Source organism: Haliotis cracherodii, unplaced genomic scaffold (genome assembly GCF_022045235.1).
Source record: "Haliotis cracherodii isolate W230 unplaced genomic scaffold, xgHalCrac1.p SCAF_7, whole genome shotgun sequence".
NCBI lineage: Eukaryota > Metazoa > Mollusca > Gastropoda > Lepetellida > Haliotidae > Haliotis > Haliotis cracherodii.
The window spans coordinates 26,158,195-26,179,319 of record NW_027266330.1 but is presented as its reverse complement, the minus strand read 5'-3'; the positions used below and the strand labels follow the sequence as shown (position 1 = coordinate 26,179,319).

The 21,125-nt window shown below is 39.0% G+C and overlaps 1 protein-coding gene and 1 long non-coding RNA gene across 12 annotated transcripts in view; one reads left to right on the top strand and one right to left on the bottom strand.

Moving 5' to 3' along the window:
- LOC139447935 (serine/threonine-protein kinase mig-15-like) overlaps positions 1-21,125 on the bottom strand; it is a 189,135-nt gene that overhangs the window by 57,188 nt on the left and 110,822 nt on the right. The window lies entirely within an intron of this gene.
- Positions 15,010-16,469, top strand: LOC139447936 (uncharacterized). Its single transcript, XR_011652052.1, has 3 exons — positions 15,010-15,175; positions 15,678-15,768; positions 16,271-16,469. It is a non-coding gene; the product is annotated as an uncharacterized lncRNA (long non-coding RNA).

Sequence of the window (21,125 nt, the reverse complement as noted above, 5' to 3'; positions counted from 1 at the left end):
TAGTTTAAGAGATCTGCCACACTTTGAAAATGTGTTGTCCACAAAATACTTGAGAATTATCAGTTAAATGTTAACGAGTGAGTGAGCTGGGTTAACGCCGCTTTTAACAGTATTCCAGTTATATCACAGGGTGTCAGCTTAATGTGGGAGGAAAGTCTGAAGCGATGCAGGTCTCAGACGTTTACCACTTCGGTGAAACCCACTAGCATGGGTATGGTGCTGACAAACCTAGAAACATAATCGAGTCTGGACCAGACAATCCTGTGATTGATATGATGAGAATTGATCCACAAAATTGGGATAAGATGACATGCATCAACCAACTCTGCGAGCCAGACCACCCGATCCTGTTAGTCACCTCTTACGACAAGCACGGGTTGCTGGTCTATTCTAACCCGGATCTTCATATATGTTGGTTGGTTGGTTTGTTATTTAACACCGCACTCAGCAATATTCCAGCTATATGACGACGGTCTGTAATAATTGAGTCTGGACATGACAATCCAGTGATTGACATCATGAGCATCAATCCACGTAATTGGGATCGATGACATGCATCAACCAAATCAGCGAGCCTGACCACATGATCCCGTTAGTCGCCTTTTACGGCAAGCATGGGTTGCTGAAGACCTATTCTACTCCCGGATCTTCACGGGTCTCATATATATGTCTAATTGTTGAGTGTGTCACTGTCACATGTGACAGTGATACCAGGACAGATACCCCTTAAGAGAGTAAAGTTTACATGTACATAACTACTTCCATTACACATACTCATTCAGTCATTTAGACAAATTAGGATTTCAGAAACCACAATTGGCTCGGTGTGTGTTCTTGCTTTGCAGGATACTTTTGATGAACAGACATTGTACCATAGTGAGTACACACACAATCAGAACAGGCAAAATGTGGTTCATCAACAACCTAGAGTGTTGATCTGGAAATGCATTTGTGTTACATTACATAACGTATACTTTAGTCATTGCAGAACATCATTAACATTTGAGGGAGGCGGTTGCAGACAAAATAACAGTGAACTATGGATAATTATAGACTCCCCTGTGAGCAGTGTGTTAGGTAATGCATCTCCCTAATTACATACAAGGGTAATGTTATACCGATCCTAGACCAAACAGTGTTGTGTCTGGACTAATGGAGTCAGCAGGGTTTTACGCGACGCACAAACCTGCGTCCAGTACTCACGAATGTAGGCAATGGGCGCAGAAAAAGGATATACTGCATCCCGAGGGACACACAATAATATGCATTGTACCTACAGCGCAGCAAGTGCAGTTATGGGTGTCTGTCATTTCACCCATCAAACATGACCACTGTTCCACATGATCATTGATTCATTACAGACTCGGAAGTAATTATCTAAATTACAGTACACTACACCATTTAATTACTTTACAGGACCCTCATATAACCTTAAAGGACCCTTAAAAGAAGGCCAGTATGGTATTACATCGTTATTACCAGGATTCCTGATATTTCAAGAAGGGGACATTCCCATATTGTACCAATGCAGAATACACAACATATATTGGTTTGACAAATATGCAACATATTTCACAGAATAATGATTAAAGCAGTGTTAGAAATTGGCACTAGTCATGTAGTCCTTGCCTGCGAACTGCCCAATAGTAAAGGTATCAGAAGGACGAGTAGAAATTTGTCATTTTTAGGAGTATTGCTATATGTTATCATTATAAGGACTAGTGGACTGAAACTGTTAGTTTCTACCGTTGATTAAGGGATAAAAAATAACACTTTTGATCAACAGAAAAGTGAATGTTTCCTGTGCACAGTTTTGACAATTGAAGAACATCCGCGTTTACTTCTTGCAGATTTTTTACCACATCAACAATACTATTCATTCCAAATATAACAGACTGAAAGAAATCAATTGAGTCTAAAGGTCTAAAGGTCAAGTTTCACTCTGAACCTTATCAGACATATAGTTCACACTTTCCTATGCAATACTTTAGAACCACCCCAATTAAATTCCTGTTTACGCCTCAATAACATAACCTTAAACATAATTTCCTACTTTCAAACATGTTTCTGTCTCAAAATCAAACAATATCAACAGACCTACACACACACTTACTTTCCTACAGCTAATCGGCCAATATTAACCTTCTATTCCTCAACACCTTGAACTTGTCTAAATACATCTTGGTCTAAATGCCCAAAGAACAACACCAACATGAACTTGACGAAAGGTTCCTACCATATTTAATCAAGTCCAAATTCTATTGAATCTAACTAATCTAATCAACGCAGGGGCAAACAAGGTAACGAGGAGAGCCGGTCTGCTTTGTCGTTTTGCCCCCACGCTAAGATCAAATAAACACATGTCCAGTCGCCATATACACACAGACGGTTACACGCCAACACTGACAACCAAAGAATATATTTAAAAAGAGACGTAAAATCAACATTCTCAACTGACCTGTGTGTTACGGTTTTGTACAGAGATGAGTGGCATGCCAATTTTGAAAATCCTGCCCGTTTTTCTCATGGGGGCTCATGAAAGGGGAACAATTTTTTCCTTGTATTGTTTCTTGTGGTGTTTATTTTCTTTCTTAATGTAACTGCTGGCTGAGGGGGCCTCGAACAATGCCCGGGTTTTACAACTGTACAGAAACTGATGCGGACAAAAACTGGGGATAAATCAGATGACATGTTTGTTATGGATTGGTGACAATCCCTTAAAATAATTGCCACAAATGTTAGGGCATAAGGCAAACAATTATTAAATATTCTAAAATTCTGATGGACAGAATTGCCTAGAGCCATCACATTGCAATGCTGAACTACTCTCTGTCTCAAGTGACAACACAAACCATTTGTCCACTGATTGAAGAATTGCTGTTTCACCAACACTGGACTTCCCTTGCTTATTGTTCATTGCCATAATAAACTGACGGGGTTTTATAGTGTACTTGTCAAAAAACATTAGGAAAGGGAATAGTAGCCCTAGTTTTGAGAGAACTGTTGAATTTATTGCAGTAACGTGTAAGTTGAAAACCAGGGCCTTATTCCACAAAGCGACCTAAGTGCTAAGTCGGTCTTAACTCCCATACTTTACCATAGGCTTACGATCAACGTAGCACTAAGATCGCTTTGTGGAACAGGGCCCCGGACTCTTTCCAATACATTACTGCACTAATAGACACAAAGTCATAGCCACAGTATAAGAGAAGAGCACGACATACTTACAAGAAACAATGGCATCAAGCTTTCTTTGCAAAAGATTTTAAATTTAAAATGGATCAAAATAGTACAAAAGTTTTTTCCAGATCATCAAAATACAATGTAAGTTAGAAAAGGGATCCCTTTATGACAGACTGTCAGGATAACAGGTCTCAATTCTATGACTGAAATGTTGATAGAAATTGACAATTAATTTACTAATCTTTATTAGAATTAGTTTTGTTGGAAATATTTCGGTGAACAGTAAACGCACTGAAATATGTAATATTTCTTCATTTCCATGTTGCGATTCATCAGAGCTGTTCTTCTCCTTCTGAAAAGCTTATGTTCCCACATAACTAATCTGATTGCTCCTCAAGCTCTTGTCATCATCAATGTACAAGACCCGTTCTCACAGCCTGACTCCTACCCTTCTCTAACAGATGGCCCAATACCAAACATTAACACTTTATGATCAACATCGCACAAAACAAAAACAAGCATGGTATATTTCAATCACTATATCCTCTTGTTTTGGGTATTCACTCATCCAACATCCTTCAAGATACCCCAAGAAAAATATACTTGGCTCTAATTGAGAGTTTCAACAAGGTTGGTTGGCTAGTGGTCACTATCACAACACTGACATCAAAGAAATTTGTGGACAGCTGAAATCCATCCGCTGACCATTACAACGTTGACCCAAACCTGTTTCATTAGCCTTGCAGACATACAGCATCAGCCAGGATGCTTTATTGCACCCTGTTGTTCAAACATGGCCAATTTGGGAGTTTGGTTATAAACAGGGGGAGTGTGATGTTGAGATGTGTTATAAACCATACACCTTGTTGGATCCCTGTAGCCAGAAGTGTAGCCCATTAGTGAAACCGTGTGGGCCTGTAGCTGTAGATCAGTCAGTTTATTAGTGCACACTTGAGCCAGATGGAGAGGAAACAGTCTTTTAAGAGGAAGTTTTAAGGAGGCTGCTGATAGTTTTCACTCATTATGTTAAAATCCTCTTTTTATCATATAATTTTATTTTCAAAGGATGGGAATACTAATGCTTATGAACCTTTGACAGACTGTTAGCTTATACTTAATGGATGTTTCATAAACATAGTCTGATCTCTGGGCACACTGTCCTGGATGACCTTGTTCCTTGTGCAGCATTGTGTCCTTTACACATCCTTTATTTGAGAGGAATATGTTACTTTAGACACACACACAAATATGTTGATAAAAATATCCCTCACATAATTTCTTTTCTAGGGCATACTTAATAGAGGAGATATTCTGAGAAAGTAATTTTGAAACCAAGGAGAGGTAATGATGTGATATGATGTTTGTTGTTTAACTCCGCACTGAGCAATATTCCAGCTACATTCCCAGTGAGCACTCAAACAGGCTTAATGCGTGGAAGAATGCCATCGTTGTGTGTCTACTCGCTGTAGTTGGTTGGTTGTTGTTTAACGCCGCACTCAGCAATATTTCAGCTATACGACGGTGGCCTGTACATAATCAAATCTGGACCAGACAATCCAGTGATTGACATCATGAGCATTGATTCAATTATTGGGATACGATGACATGCATCAACCAAGTCCGCGAGCCTGACCACCAGATCCTGTTAGAATGACCAGCCCATACAAACTTTCCCTAATATTTGGCAATGACATCATAAGCATGTCATGAAAATCATAATTAAATAATGCCTGATGAAGTATTGACAGCTGCCTATCTTTGGATGTCCTACATTGGAAAGATAAAATAATCATCACTGAAAATAAACCATGACACCAGGTGTTCACGAAAAGGGTAATCACGTCCTGCCCTTCCGGTGGCAACCACCACTCACCCAATTTTGCATACAAAGTATGCAAATATATATATTAGAACCAACAACTGAATGGTATACAGCTTTGAAATCTGGCATTATCACCTTGCAATTTCAGCGTACCGTATTCGACGTAAGAAGCGCCCGCTCTAATAAGCGCCCATGGTGATATTTGCAAATATATTGGCTAGTGAACAATCCCAATTAGCACCCCTTCGGATTGATCAATGTTCACAAGACTTATTTATTCGCGTTTGATACGCACTCTTGTTTTATATGCAACCTTAATCATGGGCAATTAAATTCTGGAAAAATATATCTGTCGTACATGAACATGAAATTTATCTTTCAACTCTGTTTTTTTTCTCACCAAAATAATATTTCTAATTTTGAGAGCGCTTATTACGTCAAATACGGTATTTCTAATCAACATGACATTATTACAGTTATAAACTATATCATTTTGTAAGGTTTCTCGATATCTTAAAATTAGGGTATACCAGGTAATTGAATTAAGAAAGTTAGGTGTAGGCTTTACTTGTCTTGAAGACAAAATTAATAAACCATATCACTGTAAATAACTTCACACTGCTCAAACTCCTATCTCAGTCCATGTTAATCAGCTCTCCCCATGACTTGGAGATCACTTCCATCATATCAGCACTAATCAATGACATGCCAATTTCAGGGCTGACAGACACGGATGTACACTGTGGTACATTCAGGCGCGAGGCGTGGGGTGTGGACTGTGATACCGCTGGCTCCAGCCACTCAGCTTGACAGCCATGTTTATTGCAAACCTGGGCCAATCTGTCCAGATCTGAGGGCTGTATCGGCACACAGAGACATTAATCACATATCAATCCATCAGTTATCACTTCATTCCTCAAATGTCAAAATCACATATTTGAAAATGACGACTTCATGTAAACACGGATAACCTTTAGAGGCATTTAGATAGTCATGCAACATCACAGGTTCTGTAACATCTAATCCTAAATGTCTTAAATGTAGGAACAATAACAACCAAATAGAAACATTTATAACAAAAATCATGAACTTTAAACACTCAAAATACAAAATAAAACCTTATCATTCAATGTCAGTACCATTGGTACACTACTACATAAATCCAACTCAATAATGGGGGCACAGGTGACCCAGTTGTCTAAGGCGCTGCAATTCGCTGTGCAGTCGTCAGCTGCGTCCCTTGGGCACACCAGAAGCATATGATTGTGGGTTCGAATCCTGGTTTGCCCTGATTATGTTTCTAGGTTTGTCAGCACCATACCCGTGTTCGTGGGTTTCCCTGAAGTGGTAAACGTCTGAGACCTGCATCAATTCGGGCTTTCCTCCCACATGAAGCTGACACGCCGTGATATAACTTGAATACTGTTAAAAGCGGCATTAATAACAATGACAACTCAATAACAATGAAATTATAACCACATTCATTCGCCTTAGGAACATCTGTTGAAATACCGTTTATATGTTGCATGTTATTGCCATGTAAGAACAGTGAACACCAATATATTTTCAGTTTTGTGTATAATATCTAATATCTGATATCATGCATACTGTAATTAACAACAGCTGGCCACCTTCAGTTGACCCTTGTGTATTCAAACACCAGCTTATTTTGAATCTATAGTCATTCTGTTTGAATGAGATGGGATTAATGTCTCTTGAACAGTATATCACGGCATGTCAGCTTAATGTGGGAGGAAAGCCTGAAGCGATGCAGGTCTCAGACGTTTAACACTCTGCTAACACCCACAAGCACAGGTATGGTGCTGACAAACCTAGAAACATAATTTGGGGGAACCAGGATTCAAACCCATGATGATAGGTTTCTGGTGAGCCCAAGGGATAAAACCTTAAACACCTTAAACCAGTGGGCCATCCGTGCCCCAATTCTGCTTGAACATGTCTCTGTAATATACCATAAGTGAGTGAGTATAGTTTTACGCGCTTTTAGCAATATTCCAGCCATATCACGGCGGAGGACACCAGAAATGGGCTTCACACATTGTACCCATGTCGGGAATCGAACCCGGGTCTTCGGCGTGACAAGCGAACGCTTTAACCACTAGGCTACCCGACCGCCCCGTAATATACCATAAACACATATAGGGCATTTTGACTTATCTACCTATTCATCCATGCAAGTTATCTCTATTACATATAAATTACATATTCAACATATCTGTAGATGATACCAGGCGATTTTAAGTGCATACAAGGAGTAATATAAAAAATGGAAACTTCAAGATCAAGTCTTCATTCAATATTATTATTTGGAAATACATTCCTGAAATCTCGATCATGAACATATCATACTACAGCACATTTTCCTACAAACATTCATCTTATTTCTTCGTGGAAAACATTCTTAGTGGAAGGATCATTCCAGAAATGTAAAATCACAGACAGAACTCTGTTTCAACCTTTTCCGATTCATTTCAAACAGATTGAGCAGCAGAACTTCCTTGGCACTTTTAATAAGCTTTTCTTAACAAAGATAATACTCTTTCTGTCTTTTGAGGGAAGCTGTCTAAGCCAAAAGAGTTGGGAAAACTAGAGACAAAGGAAATGTATTTCTTTCAGATTCATATCCCTTTACGTTACTTCATCCAGTCTAAGGGTTCAGTACATCTGAGCTTACTTATGGACGGATCAAACATCTCTTCTAAACAGGCCCGAATGGCATTTCCATGCATCTTCATTACAAGTGGTAACATTACATTTCTGTTGACAAGCCCAAATGTTTTTCTTGAAGACAGCTATTATCAGATACTGTTTCATGAAGACATCATTCCAAAGAGATTGCTTCTTTGGTTTCAGGTGCTTCAAAACAAATTACTCCACAGATTTGAAGGAATTCTCAAAGGAACACATTCATCCCGAATTTCAAACTTAATAACCATTATGTGCAAACGTTATCTATAGAAAACCTAGAAAAGATATGATGATATCACAGCCCTTCCTAGACACATAACTCAGGGTCCCAGACCAGGGTCTTTCATTGATGCCAATTCAAGTTCCTAGAGGACACCTCATCAGTTATACAGCTAATTAGAACCTTCTAAGCTGCTTAAACCCAGTTAAAGATAGCATTACACTGAAATCTTATCACCAAAGGAAGGACTAACTGCTTGTTCTGGGCGAGTGGCAACAGTATTGGCTACAGCTGGTCAACATGAGGCAGGCAGGAACAAATTACAGGCAGGTTGGTTAGGTCCTTCCTGGCACACTTCATCAAAGAGTGGGTGCAAGCAGGCTACAGACACAATAGGAGTGGGTGGATACAGGTCATGTTGGCAACAACAGGGACTGATTGAGGGAATCACTCTCAAGGCATATCCCCGAAGACTAAAATTTAAAAAACAAACAGTTTCCATAAATTGATATGACAGTATGTTTTTAATAACTGCTATGTTTCTGTTTACTAATGTAACAGTGTTGTGATGTTCCATACTACAGACCCATGGGCGGATACAGCTTTTTAGAAAAGGAGGGGTGCACAATTAAGATCTATTTATTGTCTTTGGTGGTAATTTATACAAAAATAAAGATTTTTTTTCGAAATAAAAAGGGGTGGGTGGGCACCCCCGCACCCCCTCTCTGTATCCGCCCATGAGACCTATATATACACCCAAACGCCTGAACACTTGCATAGCAACAAGCAATGCACCAAGTGCATTCATTATCCAAGTGCATTATAGAAACCTAACAACCATGAAATAGCAATCTGGACAGATGAATATTACATATCTGTAGCCGCAAGTAGCTGAGATATTCTCATCTGTTCATAGGCACCGGTTGTTGTTAACGGTACATCAACAAGGATGTCAGTTGCAATATCCTGACACCAATGCATCATCATGACATCCTCATATGAGTACTCCCAGGAAGCCTGAAGTACAACAGGTTATGTGAAATTGGGTTTAACGTCGCGTCCAAGATTATTGCACTTATATAGCGACGTGCATGTACGTGTATGTGTTTGTGTGGCTGCGTGTACTAGTCCGGACTATGCCGATTTATAGTGCTAGCTCACTGAGATACCATGCCGCAGTATAACATGAATATCCCACTCAGACACAGTACACTGACTCCGAGCTGACCAGTCCTTGTTTTAGCCCTTTAATGCAGAGCGCCAGACAGGGTAACAACAAGAACCATCTTTTAACGTCTTTTGGTATGACGCGGCCGGGGATCGAACCCCGGACCTTCCCCTCTCCAGGCGGACGCTCTACCACTAGACCACGGAAGCGGTCCTGAAGGACAACAACAACAGTGGCTGAAGCCTGATGATGTCCTGCTGCACATTTCTTGTGTAGGCACACTGGTGGGATGAAGACAGCATGTTTCAGTTTATAACCTGCAGGTCCACATTACACACAGGTGCAACCACCCATAATGCACCACAAGAAGGATGGCCACTGTTGTCACAGCTGTTCTTGAGACATTATTCCATCCACCAGATGACCTTGATCTTCAGTCAGCACCAGTTTGACCAATCAGATAAATAGACACAGACAGATCAGATGGACATGTCAGTGGACGCTTGACCAGCCGTTAAAGGGAAACTTTAATTAATGGCACCAATGGGCTGAACCATTTAACTTTATGTGGTCTGTTGCAGGTATTTTATGAAGCGAATAGGTGTTAAAGTCTACTAAAGATCATCTTGCAATGATGTCTGGCACAAGATGTTCAAAGAATTCCAGCCGTTTCATAATTTGAGCTAAATCACGAAGTAGTTTCAACATGTCAAGGCCATCTGCAGATTCTGTTGGTGCTTCCAAGCTAATCCCATATTAGTCTCCCATAAACTCTGTAGGGAATAAAAGCTCAACAATAAACTGACCAATAGAGAGTGTAGTGTTCTGAGAATTCAAGTTTGAACTCGAAACATGCTTACTCGCACCAGGTAATATTTTAGCAAGAAGTACAGAATATGACAGAAACACTAACTTGCATAGACAAAAGATATTGATGAAACTTCTAATTCAACAAGAAGCTAACTCGAACAGAAAGGAACGCAAAACCTTATTGATACAGACAAATATTTTAGCCAGACATACACAACATATAACCAGATTTAGAATACCTTTAACAATAAAAAAATTCCTGCTTATCTGGGCCCCGTTCCTCAAAGCAATCGTAGCGCTAAGGTGATCGTAAGTCCCATACTTTAACATAGGCTTAAGATCACTGTAGCGCTAAGATCGCTTTGAGGAACGAGGCCCAGGTTATTTTTTTGACGGAAACATATGCAAACACCAACAAAAACAAAAATGCACTCTTTGTAACGAAAGGAGACAAATATGTGTACATGCATAGGCACATGGCTTATCTGTTCTAGCTGCCATAAGTATGCATGAAGCCAAATGAAAGGTGGCATCCTTCTAGTAGAGGGGGATCACCTCAATGACCTGATAATTGACCATGACATGGCAACAAGACCGGATGAAAGCTGTCACAGCCCTCTACACTTCCACATTGTGTGGCCAGGCCAGGCAGGCCAGGCAGCCCAGGATGCCAGCACAAGATCAAAGACAAAACACAAAGCCATCAGACACAACAATTTGAAAGTGTGGAAAGAACAATGCATCACTGATACTAATCTGTCCGACTTGTTGTTTAGTGGCAGAGGTTATTGGGATTCTCTGTCATCATCCTTGTCCCTGACATCCTTATTATCCTTATCAGTTTATCATCGGTGCCTTGTTTTATCATCTGCATGGCTTCTCCTGTTATTCTTTTCAAAAAAGACCTTTGTCTTTCCATGTTTACCAAACTTCTTGCAAATACTTTTTTCATCATGCATCTATCATTTCTGTACATGTACCTTTTTTCACACTGACATCGGATGCATGTTTGTGTTACCATGTGACTGGATTATCTTTAAATTTTTACTTGTCTGGCCGAGCTGACTGACTGGCACCCCAACACAACAGTATCAGATTCAATATACCGTGTTCGACGTAATAAGCGCCCATGGCGTAATTTGCTAATATATTGGCTAGTGAACAATCTAAATTAGCACCCCTTCCGATTCATCAATGTACACAACACTTATTTATACATGTATAATACGCACTTGTGTGTTATATGCATCTGATGATTTTTATAATGATTTGAAAAAGTTTCCTCATTTCTTAAATAACTGGTATTCATATCCTATGGACCAAAAATGGCCCTTGTCCTTTGAATATTCCTTGCCATCTTCATAGTGTGCCTTTGGATGTGTTCGTGACGGGTGCCAAGGATACGTTCACCATTTGCAAGCAGCTGACATCATCACTATTTGAAAGCGATTCATAATCATACAAGGGACTCTGCTTTTGGTAGAGGATCCTTCCCTTACAAAAAAAAAACCCAGAAAAGATGTACCCGAGACCGCCCCGAGACCGTCCCGATGCATCTTTTGTGGGATTTTAGCCAATTTTTATGGTCTCGGCTAGCCGAGACTTTGCGGAGACCCATCGAAGACTATTCTGGGGAATAATCAAGTACTTCCCCACAAAGGCATTAACCTACTGATGACGTTTCTAGTGCATCTCCACTAGCAGGGGATGTCTTAGGAGATCTCTTAAGATGTCTCCGATACGTCTTCGCTAGCGAAGACCTTCAAAACAACTTTGCAAAGACTATTCGGAGACTTCCTCAGAAGGGCCATAAAGTAGCTGAAGGTTTGCAAAGATGTATCAGTGCATCCTCGCTAGCGAAGACCCCACAAAGACTTTGTGAGGACTATTCGGAGACTTCCTCATAAGGCAATAAAATAGCTGACTGTTTGCAAGGATGTATTGAGTGCATTCTCACTAACGAAGACCCCACAAAAACATTTGTGGGGACTTTTCGGAGACTTCTTTACAAATAAACAAAATTGAAAAGATACTGTGGAGTCTTCTTTGCTTGTGGAAATCTTCGAAAGAACTTTGCAAAGACTATTCAGAGACTTCCTCACAAGGCAACTTGATAACCGGTTTGCAATGATGATGTGAATGCATCCTCACTAGCCAAAACTATATTGTAAGTATATATCTTTCAAAGACTTCCTTTCAATTGATACAGATCAATACATTGAGCTTTAGTCAAGATCTCGGAAAACTAGGTCCCTTGCTTGGAAGAGATGACATGATCATTATTATTTATTTTGAATTTTCTTTAAGGATAATACTAAAGCTCTTTATCTAAAACATTCACATGCAATGAATTAGAAATCCTATATATGTCAGCAAGGACATTAATAATTAAATACCCAACACAATTAATGCTTCGAGGTATATTTCTATTAAATACAGTTAAAACAAATGCAGGAATTATCAGTATGCAATAATCAGAAAAAAAGAAAGAAATGTACAATATATTCATAAATTCCAATCAGAAAGTAACAGTGTCCGTGTGCCATATAACAGTCTCCTCAGAAAAAGGTATATAAGAAAAGGCAACATAAAGTAATATTACTTGTAGACATAGTGGCTGATTTGTGGCTCAAGATATACATAACAGGGATCGAAATTAAATTTATTTCAAGTTTGCCAATGGGCACAATTATGCCAAATTAAGTGTGCCATTACATTTTTAGGGGTGCCAGGAAATACATGATTGGCTGTTTTAATGGTTATAATCATAATTCAAATACAAGTCAAGTGACTGTCAAAGTGTTTATTCAAGTTAAATTATACTTAGAATGAATGATCAATCAGAAAATTCAAACACATCACTCAAGTTACTCATTGTCTTTGTACCTTAGTAAGTACTGCAATACCAGTTATAATAGTCTCAGGATTTATGAGCTTCTGTTCACAACTGGTATATTTTAATTGTAGCTGTTCTGTGTCCATTGGGTGTGGTCCCTCTTCACCACCCACCCCCCACCAATGAAAGTTATGTTTATCACATTATTTAAATGATGCATTTACAACTAAGTTAAGTGTGTTGTAAATAAAAATAATCCAAGCTAACACATTCATAACGTCCAGAATAAGGACAGAGGAAACAAAAATTTGACGATTTTCAGAACTTAGATCTACCAAAGACGTATATATACGTCCGTGGATCTACCTAATTATTGTTGTTGTTGTTTTTCATATTTATTGTATACGTAGATCTAGACTCTAATCGGAAAATTATTTTCGAAAGAATTATTAATAATATCTGTCATCATTTTCCCGATGACAGTGGCTGTCCGATCTGTAGCATGAAGAAATATCTCCGTTTTCGAAGCTTCGCATGAATAACACGTACCATGTGACACACCATTATCTTCAAAGTTTATTTTGTCATCTACACGATAGTCAACTCGCCTTGAGTATTTACATTACTATAACATGCTATTTTATTGGTTTCTGGTGACGCTTTCTTGCCGAAATCTGCTATAAGATTCGTGATTGGTCAAATTGAGCACGTGACCTTATACAACCAATTACAGCAACGGCACTCGTGTATATCAAACTTTGACGAAAGGTTTTTGTTAAATCGTGTTGTTCTGAACGTTTTAAGCAGGAAATCGCGATCTATATTAAAAATATGAAACTTCGTGGATGTATCGTGCCAGGTTACGAGCTGAGACAAAGATTTTTCTTGCATATATTTGGCATTAAACATTGTGGAGAAATCGAGGCGATAAAACTATTAAAAGCCGCGATGCCATATTTGACTCGCATCACACGCGATCGCACGAAAAGATGGAAATGATAACTTATATCTAAGTTTGACAACTTTTAGACAGATACATAATTTTGGTGATTTCATTTATTACTTTGTAAAATATAATCTAAAGATTTGATTGACACGTTTTCATTTTGTTCTTTGACTTGTTCGATGTGGACCCATTGTCAAAGTGTGTGTCGGAGAATTCTATTTTCAATAACATTGCGGGAAATAGATCTAGTGAATAATATTTTAATCTATCGATAAAAAATAATAATTTGAAAGAGAAGCAAAAACTGAAAAAGAAAGTCACCAAACCTTCATCGAGATAGAATCTACGCCGACTCTGAGTTCAGCAAGGATGACAACGTATGTTCCTGAACAAACGGTAGGTACACTTTAGATCTGTTTGTGTTACATAAATATATTTTTAAAATATAGCCCTCTATATTGTCTCCATAACAATTATGCTAAATAATCCACCGAAACGACCCCCGATCCAAACCAATTCTCACTTAGATATTGAACTTAGTTTTAGCATTCGCTGAAAGAGAAATCTTTTTTCAAGCTCAATTTATTAATCGTAAATTTATGTTCTAATTTTGAACCTCAAACTGATCTAATTTGGGACTATTTATGAAAAATAATAGGCGCAGATGTAATTTTGTAATATTGCGCAGGCCTTTCAGATTTCATGTTTCGATCACATCGTGGTTCTCCGTAAAATTTACGGAGAGCACCGATGTGGGACTGAGATAAAAAAGTATTTCTTCAAAACAAATTATGTGTCTGGTCACTGAAATGTGAAATATGATCGCAGACTGTCGTTATAAGTTTATAAAATTATTGAATTAATAGATAACAAATTATATATTTGTATTATGTTAAACTCTATTTATCTTAAGTTGTATTTGAAATTAAAACTTAGTTTTTTTTACAAACAAATGTCCATTGTTGTATGGTAATTAGTACGGAAATCGCCGCCATTTTGTAACCTGCTGTTTTATAACGAGGATGTTGGTTGATATTTTTTTAAGAACTCGTAAGTAAGGGAAACTCATGTTTTGTAACGTTTGTTTGAAATAGATATATGTTCCCAGTAAATGTTGTGGACTTATCGTTTTCCCCGTCGACATGCTCCATCGCCATCGCGGTATAGATCCTGAATTACGTTTTGGACTGGCACCAGGTTGTTGAAATTTTGGCAAAGTTGCCTGTGTCAACTTTGTTTTGTGACCAGCAATACCCGCCTTTTAGTTTTAGGTTATTAATGAATGCAACTTGATTTTTCAGCCCCCTTTCTTGTGGTGATTTTTGAAGACAAAAAAGGAACGATACTTCATAGGAAGACGTGAACTCCTGCTGATGTGCCTGTTTCATGAGAAGGGATCAAGGAAAAGAAGCCAGTTGCTGCCTGGTGGCCAGCAACTTGGTGTTTTTACGATGCTACCGACACCGATGTGGTACTCGAAGGTCAGTATCTTTGTTAAGTGTCAGGTAAATCATTTCAGGTTAATGGAACTGTAACTAAATAAGTTATGAAACTAAAGAGTTAATTTTTATAATTTAATATCAGAATCATAGTAAGGAATCAATAGGTTTTACAATCTAAATATCCTTCCTGTGTTTAACTTTTGAGCCAATATGAGTACTTGTAAATGTCAAAACCATTTTTTAAATTTTTCTAGAACACAATGACATTTGAATGTGTAATGCTTTGGTCAACTTACATGGACATATCAATATTAAGTTAATATCTAATCACAAGATGTTAACTAATTGACATCATTTAAAATCTAGTTTTGGTACAAATGGTAAGTTTTGTAACTTTCAAGTCATCATAGATTTGGACTGGAACCATTTCACCTGAGTGCAATTTTAATGCTCTTATCTTGTTTGCAATTTATTTTTACTGTATCATGAATTATGAAGCTTTGATTTATCATCCAGTGTAACATGTTATTTTTTTCATCAGTTCTGAAACCGGCAAAGAAAAAACAACTGGAACTGTGTGGTGAGCAAGAAGATCTGCACGCTTAGGAATGCCTTCAAGTGAATGAGCCATGGTTTGTTTCTTTGACCATAACATCAGTAATTTTGTAGCCCCCAAAAAGTAATTTTTGTAATAGTTTTTAATGAGTCTCCTTGACGTCTGGGGGCGGTCGGGTAGCCTAGTGGTTAAAGCGTTCGCTCGTCACGCCGAAGACCCGGGTTCGATTCCCGACATGGGTACAATGTGTGAAGCTCATATCTGGTGTCCCCCGCCATGATATTGCTGGAATATTGCTAAAAGCTGCGTAAAACCATACTCACTCACTCACTCCTTGACGTCTGACAAAAAGTAATTAGTTTATGGCACTGATTGGGACTGTCCGGTAGCCTAGTGGTTAAAGATGGTTCGTCACGCCAAAGACCCGGGTTCAATTCCCGACATGGGTACATTGTGTGAAGCCCATTTCTGGTGTCCCCCGCCGTGATATTGCTGGAACATTGTGCAAAAGCGGCGTAAAACCATACTCACTCACTCATTATGTCACTGATATTCAATAACATTTGATCCCATTTCAGCCTCTTGAAGGACAGCTTCCATGACGACCCCTGCCAGGACGAGGATGACTTCCACTTTCATATGATGACTTCCACTTTCATATGATGACTTCCACTTTCATATGATGGCTACCATATAATGATATCTTCTGTTGATGATGTCCACCTCTGGCTACTTGTTATTGCTGTTATTACTCCAAATAAAGAGAATACTATACAACTTCGTTATCTCATTTTTGACAGTACAGGTTTGGCAAGGATGTTTCACAGACACTTCTGGGATGCTGTTGAAAGACTAGATTATGATGTAAGCACATCTTTTGTATTACTGAAAATGATGGAAAGGTAAAATGTCTCTGAAACATCTTTGTTATGGAGACTTCCTTAGAACTTTGCCGGGATGGTTTAAAGCATGTTAAATTACCCATGACAGATTTGTGAAGACACTTCAGAGACTTCCTTGCAAGTGTTGCGGGGATGCTTCAGAAGCATCTTTGATTGCATAACACAAGTTTGTGGGGACTTACCAGGGACTTCCTCAGAAGGTTTCCCGGGATGGTTCAAAGCATATTTAATTACCCCTGATAGGTTAGCGAAGATGCTTCGGAGACTTCCTTGCAAGTTTTGCTGGGATGCTTCAGAAACATCTTTGATTACCTAATAATAGTTTGTGGAGACTATTCGGGGACTTCCTAAGAAGGTTTCCCGGGATGGTTCAAAGCATATTTAATTACCCCTGATAGGTTTGCGAAGATGCTTCGGAGACTTCCTTGCAAGTTTTGCTGGGATGCTTCAGAAACATCTTTGATTACCTAATAATAGTTTGTGGAGACTATTCGGGGACTTCCTAAGAAGGTTTCCCGGGATGGTTCAAAGCATATTTAATTACCCCTGATAGGTTTGCGAAGATGCTTCGGAGACTTCCTTGCAAGTTTTGCTGGGATGCTTCAGAAACATCTTTGATTACCTAATAATAGTTTGTGGAGACTATTCGGGGACTTTCTTAGAAGGTTTCCCGGGATGGTTCAAAGCATATTTAATTACCCCTGATAGGTTTGAGAAGACGCTTCGGAGACTTCCTTGCAAGTGTTGTGGGGATGCATTAGAAACATCTTTGATTATGTCACACACGTTTGTGGAGAATAATCAGGGACTTCCTAAGTGGGTTTGCCGAGATGGTTCAAAGCATATTTAATTAGCCATATAAGGTTAATTCTGAGGAAGTATCGGAGACTACTTCAGTAGGTACTGTGAGGAAGTCTTGGATACTTCTCAGCAAGCTGCAAGTTGGAGTAGTTTGCCGAGATGGTGTGGAGACATTTGCCGGGAATATCTAGAGACTTCCTTAAGACCCTGTGGAGAAGGTAAAAATGTGCCTTGCGGGGAATGATTAAGGCGGTCTCGGATGCATCTTTTGTGGCCTTTTTTTTTTGTAAGGGTTATGACAAAGGTTTTGTTGCATTTATTTGCTTATCCCATTTGAAAAATAAGTTGTTGATCATCTTCATCTACTTTTCTCTCACTTAATGATGTGGTTGATGGAATGTCATCGAATCCCGACAGCATAGATCATTGCTCACAATAATAATCACAGTATTGTTTAGTTATATAGGTGGAACATGGACAGATGGACAGACAGACAGAGATGTGAGTGAGTGAGTGAGTGAGTGAGTGAGTGGGTGAGTGAGCTAGTTTTACGCAGCTTATTGCAATATTCAAGCAATATCAGGACGGGGGATGCCAGAAATGGGCTTCTCACATTGTACCCATGTCGGGAATCGAACCCAGGTCTTCGGCGTGACCAGCGAATGCTTTAACCACTAGGCTACCCGACCGCCCCCATACATGGTATGTATTTTACCAGTACAGGGCTCCAATATGAGGTCACCAGCACAAAGGCGTCAAGCAAATGACAGGGTTCAGGTTTTTCACCACTATTTGTCATGTATGTAGCCTTACTTAAGATTCTCCCCACATCTCAATTACAGGTGATGATGAAGACACAGCCGGACCTGGGACAGACTGTGGACAGATCCAGCCCAGACCGACACAGCTTTGTTCTGCTGGTCTCAGAAGCCCAGACACCATGGTGGGTTATTGAATTGGAGTTTGATGGATTGGGAATTGCTTCCGAAGCTGCAGAGGAAATTAGATTTTTTGATCAGATGTTATTACTTGGTAGACAAAACAGTTCTATTTTCATTTGTCCTCCTGTGAAGGCAAATTTTCAATCAGCCTGACATGTTACAAGGTTCTGTTCCTGAGCAGATCGATCCATCATTATCATTGTGTGGGTATCGGTTATTTTGACAGCATTGATATGAATACAGATTTCTCCAACAAGGGGTATAAAAACAAAAATGTTTCAGTTTCTACTCCTTAAGGGCAGCTTAGATAGTCTAACCTACGCATCATTAGGTTAATAAAAATGAGCCCTCATTAACTTCTTCCTCTTCAACCTGATAAGGTTAAAATGATTCAATTTTCTTGCCGTCCTATACATCAAAATAACATTCCCGCTCCACCATAAAAAACAAATCCGAGGTAAAACAACAGCCAACACACTTCAGGCATATGCCCCTAAAATTAAGGCAGATGAGGAACTGCAAAATCATAGTGTTCTTCCAGGCCAAGCTGACACAAGAAATATTTAATCTGTGTAATCGAGATCTTGAGTCGCGTAATTGAGGTTTGTAGTCGCGTAATCGAGATTCAAAGTTGCAGGTGAGGTCCTTACATCACCACGTGCGCAATATCTGACACACACCGTCCCTCATTAGCCATTAGTCGTTAGTGATGCTGGCTAATTTGGCTGGCAGAGAAAGATCCGTGCCTCTGTGAGAGCACCTGCCTGTAATAATGGCTGGATCATGGCTGTTGGGTGATAACATGTGTAACAGCGACAGGCCATGTAAGGCATGCTGTTTCAGAGATAATCCACTTTTATTCAAGTTTTTTAAGCTTTCTGATTGATTGTCTTTGTTTCCTTTTGAGAATGGGAAAAGCTGCAGAGTGATTAAACCATGGTAAAATTTGTAGTTCAATTTCAGTTTTGTTATCAGCTACAGTAACAAAAACTAAAATCAGATTTCATTGGATTCCATTTTAACGTAACATTATGTCTCCAATACGTTTCTTTCAAACTCTTTTTGTGATGGAGGACAAATGGAAGCGGTCTTGATAAGCAAGTTGAAACTATTCCTTTTCCCGATAGCTATGCCAGATTTATTAAACAAAACGTCCAAAATCAATGTTCTTACCATTTTCTACTTTGACAATTTGTAGCTACGTGTGGAAAATTCAAATGCACAAATGTTTAATGATTGATTGTGATATGTATACTGATAAAACTTAAAACTGCAAAATGACATTCATATCTAAAAAGACAGAACATGAATTATCCCTATTACCGTATTCGACGTAATAAGCACCCCGCTCTCATACCCTTAATTATGGGCAATAATTCTGGAAAAATATATCTGTCGTATATAAACATTTAAGGCTGTCAGCATAAACCACGAAAATTATCTTTCAATTCTGTTTTTTTTACCAAAATAATATTCTAATAAGAGCCCCCTATTTCTAATTTTGAGAGCGCCCTGGGTGCATATTACGAATACAGTAATCATGGATTAAGTAACTTTTCTGAAATTTCTCTTAAAAGTGGTCCGAGTTTGGAAAGGTAAACTGTATGAAACATGGTATATACTAGTACGTCGATCTGTCAACTCAGCATGGGAACGGTTCAGTCAATTCCACCAACATCCAACAATCACTACAGTAAGGGTAAATCTCCTAGGAAGTATCGAAGGCTTCAGTTCAATGACTCCAACTAGCCACTGTACTAAGAAACCTTACAATAATGTCAGTTCACCATTGAGTCTTGACATTTCATTGTAGTATGAGAAGGCTAATGAACAATTTCCTACGACCAATTTGCCCACTTCAACATTTGCCATTATAACGTTTGTACTGAAACCCCACAATCTGGACTCATTAACACATGCGTTCATTGGGGTCTTGATCAGACCATGACCTACAAAGCTTCATGGTACAAATATAGTTGTATCTATACTGGGATAAAATTATTACTTCTCTTGAAGACATCGCTGATGGTGAAAAAGATCATGACAATGAACTGTAATAATATTATCACTTAAAACCTATAACTGAAACAAGAGTGAGTGAGTGAGTTGGGTTTAACGCCGCTTTTAACAATATTACAGTCATATCATGGCATGTCAGCTTAATGTGTATGTGTGTGTGTGTGTGGGGGGGGAGCCTGAAGTGATGCAGGTTTCATACGTTTACCACTTCAGTGAAACCCACGAGCACGGGTATGGTGCTGACAAACCTAGAAACATAATTTGGGCGAACCGGGATTCAAACCCACAATCATAGGTTTCTGGCGTTTCCAAGGGACTCAACTCTGCACGGCATAACTGGAACAAGTAGAGTCACTGATGATGCTATCATTATGCACAATCTAAGCTTGCAATGGTGCTAAATTCTTCCCACAATCAAGAGCTGAATCGAGAGCTGAATCTTATTCCACTTCTACGCCCCCACTGCCTGCATGCCTCGAGGAAAGGGACGTGTGAAGTTGTCTCCATTGCTTGATGTATTTATCATCACTTGCCTGTGCCATATTCACGAGTCACATTCTTAACAAAATAAGACTTTGGTAACAATTTCCTTGATAATTCAAAACTCTAGCTCAATTGATAATATCCCCCTTCCTGCAAATAATCACCTAAAGAGAAACCAAATGAAAGGAAATGCTGCAAAAACTTCCTCAAACCAATTAAAAGACCAACATGGCTGAGGTGGGGACACTTCTATGCCACATGCTTCAGTTCCCCATTTCATATGTACT